The sequence below is a fragment of the Arachis hypogaea genome, chromosome 12 (genome assembly GCF_003086295.3).
Source record: "Arachis hypogaea cultivar Tifrunner chromosome 12, arahy.Tifrunner.gnm2.J5K5, whole genome shotgun sequence".
NCBI lineage: Eukaryota > Viridiplantae > Streptophyta > Magnoliopsida > Fabales > Fabaceae > Arachis > Arachis hypogaea.
The window spans coordinates 27,718,365-27,722,097 of record NC_092047.1 but is presented as its reverse complement, the minus strand read 5'-3'; the positions used below and the strand labels follow the sequence as shown (position 1 = coordinate 27,722,097).

The window sequence follows — 3,733 nt, the reverse complement described above, 5'->3', positions numbered from 1 at the left end:
ATAAGTTAGAACCCATGGATGGCCATTCCTGAGATCCAGAAAGTCTAAACCTTGTCTGTGGTATTCCGAGTAGGATCCGGGAAGGGATGGCTGTGACAAACTTCAAACTCGCGAGTACTGGGCGTAGTGACAGACGCAAAAGGAGGGTGAATCCTATTCCAGTATGATCGAGAACCTCCAGATGATTAGCCATGCAGTGACAGCGCATCGGACCATTTTCACAGAGAGGATGGGAAGTAGCCATTGACAACGGTGATGCCCTACATACAGCTTGCCATGGAAAGGAGTAGGAAGGATTGGATGAAGACAGCAGGAAAGCAGAGGTTCAGAGGGATGAAAGCATCTATATACGCTTATCTGAAATTCTCACCAATGAATTACATAAGTACCACTATCCTATTTTATATTTTATTTTCATCCACTATAATTTCTAAAAACAATTTAATCCCCCTGACTGAGATTTACAAGATGACCATAGCTTGCTTCATACCAACAATCTCCGTGAGATTCGACCCTTAAGGTATTACTTGGACGACACAGTGCACTTGCTGGTTAGTTGCGCAAAGTTGTGAAGTTATGTTTGGACCATGGTATTGTGCACACGTTTTTGGAGCCATTGCCAGGGAATCAATTTCGAACAACAATTTCACATCTAGATCACGATTTCTTGCACCAAGTTTTTGGCGCCGTTGCCGGGGATTGTTCGAGTTTGGACAACTGACGGTTCATCTTGTTGCTCAGATTAGGTAAATTTTCTTTTTCGTTTTATTTTCAAAAAAATTTGTTTTCAAAAATCTTTCAAAAAAAATATATATTTCTTTCCTTGTGTTTTCGAAAATTATTCTAAATTTTTAAGAATGAATTCTAGAGTTTCGAAATAATATGCTGCAGCTTGTCTGGCCATCAAGCTTTAGACTAACCTGGTATGATTCATGGGATTTTGATTGAGGACTTTGAATTCATTACTTCCTTTTTCCTATATGTTTTCCAAAAAAGTAAAATAAAATACAAAAAAAATATAAAATCATAAAAATAAAAAATTATTTTGTGTTTCTTGTTTGAATCTTGAGTCAATTTTTAAGTTTGGTGTCAATTGTATTTTTTCTAAAAATTTATGCATTTTTCAAAAATTCATGCATTCATAGTGTTCTTCATGATCTTCAAGTTGTTCTTGGTAAATCTTCTTGTTTGATCTTGATGTTTTCTTATTTTATGTCTTTTCTTGTTTTTCATATGCATTCTTGAATCATTAATGTCTAAAGAATAAGAATTTTTAAGTTTGGTGTCTTGCATGTTTTCTTTTCTTGAAAATTTTTCAAAAATAAGTTCTTGATGTTCATCTTGACATTCAAAGTGTTCTTGTTGTTCATCTTGACATTCATAGTGTTCTTGCATGCATCACATGTTTCGATCCAAAATTTTCATGCATTGAGTCTTTTTGATGTTTTTCTCTTTCATCATTAAAAATTCAAAAATAAAAAAATATCTTTCCCTTTTTCACTCATAAATTTCGAAAATTTGAGTTGACTTTTTCAAAAATTTTTAAAATCAAGTTGTTTCTTATGAGTCAAATCAAATTTTCAATTTGAAAATCTTATCTTTTTCAAAATCTTTTTCAAAAATCAAATCTTTTTCATTTTTCTTATTTATTTTCGAAAATTTTAAAAATATTTTTTCAAAAATCTTTTTCTTAATTTTATCTCATAATTTTCGAAAATATTATCAACAATTAATGTTTTGATTCAAAAATTTCAAGTTTGTTACTTGCTTGTTAAGAAAGATTCAAACTTTAAGTTCTAGAATCATATCTTGTGATTACTTGTGAGTCAAGTCATTAATTTTGATTTTAAAATTTCAAATCTTTTTCAAACAAATCTCTTTCAATCATATCTTTTCAAAAATTTGATTTCAAAATCTCTTTCTAACTTCTTATCTTTTCAAATTTAATTTTCAAAATCTTCTTAATATCTTTTCAATCATATCTTTTCAATCATATCTTTTTAATCACATTTATTTTCAAAATAAATTTCCATCATATCTTTTTAAATCTTCTCTTTTTCAAAAATTTGATTTTAAAATATCTCTTCTAACTTCTTATCTTATTATCTTTTCAAAATTGATTTTCAAATCTTTTTCAACTAACTAATCAACTTTTTGTTTGTTTCTTATCTTTTTCAAAACTGCCTAACTAACTCTCTACCTTTAATTTTCGAAAATCCCTTCCCTCTTTTTCAAAATTTCATTTTAATTAACTAATTGTTTTAATTTTAATTTAATTTCAATTTTAATTTTCGAATTTTAGATTTAAATTTAAAATATTTTTATTTTATTTTTCGAATTCCCTCTCTCTCATCTCCTTCTATTTATTTATTCATCTACTAACACTTCTCTTCCACCCAAAATTCGAACCCCATCTCCCTCTCTGTGTTCGAATTTTTCCTCTCATCCTTCTTACATTCTTCTCTTCTCATACTTGCATGAGGAATCCCTATACTGTGACATAGAGGATTCCATATTTTCTTTGTTATTCCCTTCTTTGTCATATGAGCAGGAGCAAGGACAAGAACATTCTTGTTGAAGCAGACCCTGAACCTGAAAGGACTCTAAAGAGAAAACTAAGAGAAGCTAAAATACAACAATCCAGAGACAACCTTACAGGAATTTTTGAAAAGGAAGAGGAGATGGCAGCCGAAAATAATAATAATGCAAGGAGGATGCTTGGTGATTATACTACACCTACTTCCAAGTTTGATGGAAGAAGCATCTCAATCCCTACCATTGGAGCAAACAATTTTGAGCTGAAACCTCAATTAGTTGCTCTAATGCAACAGAACTGCAAATTCCATGGACTTTCATCAGAAGATCCCTATTAGTTTTTAACTGAATTCCTGTAGATCTGTGAGACTGTTAAGACTAATGGAGTAGATCATGAAGTCTACAGGCTCATGCTTTTCCCTTTTGCTGTAAGAGACAGAGCTAGAACATGGTTGGACTCACAACCTAAAGATAGCCTGAACTCTTGGGATAAGCTGGTCACGGCCTTCTTGGCTAAGTTCTTTCCTCCTCAAAAGCTGAGCAAGCTTAGAGTGGATGTTCAGACCTTCAAGCAAAAAGATGGTGAATCCCTCTATGAAGCTTGGGAAAGATACAAGCAGATGACCAAAAGGTGTCCTCCTGACATGCTTTCAGAATAGACCATTCTGGATATATTCTATTATGGTCTGTCTGAGTTCTCCAAGATGTCACTGGACCATTTTGCAGGTGGATCCATTCACCTAAAGAAAACGCCTGCAGAAGCTTAAGAACTTATTGACATGATTGCAAATAATCAATTCATGTATACTTCTGAGAGAAATTCCGTGAATAGTGGGATGCCTCAGAAGAAGGGAGTTCTTGAAATTGATACTCTGAATGCCATATTGGCTCAGAATAAAATATTGACTCAGCAAGTCAATATGATTTCTCAGAGTCTGAATGGATGGCAAAATGCATCCAACAGTACTAAAGAGGCATCTTCTGAAGAAGAAGCTTATGATCCTGATAACCCTGCAATAGCAGAGGTAAATTACATGGGTGAACCTTATGAAAACACCTATAATTCATCATGGAGAAATCATCCAAATTTCTCATGGAAGGATCAACAAAAGCCTCAACAAGGCTTTAATAATGGTGGAAGAAACAGGCTCAGCAATAGCAAGCCTTTTCCATCCTCTTCTCAGCAACAGACAGAGAA

General features: G+C 32.9%; 1 non-coding gene across 1 annotated transcript; it reads right to left on the bottom strand.

The window, feature by feature from the left end:
- Window positions 1-3,077: 3,077 nt before the first annotated feature.
- Window positions 3,078-3,185, bottom strand: LOC112730799 (small nucleolar RNA R71). Its single transcript, XR_003166608.1, has one exon. It is a non-coding gene; the product is annotated as a small nucleolar RNA R71 (small nucleolar RNA).
- Between the last annotated feature and the right edge of the window lie 548 nt (window positions 3,186-3,733).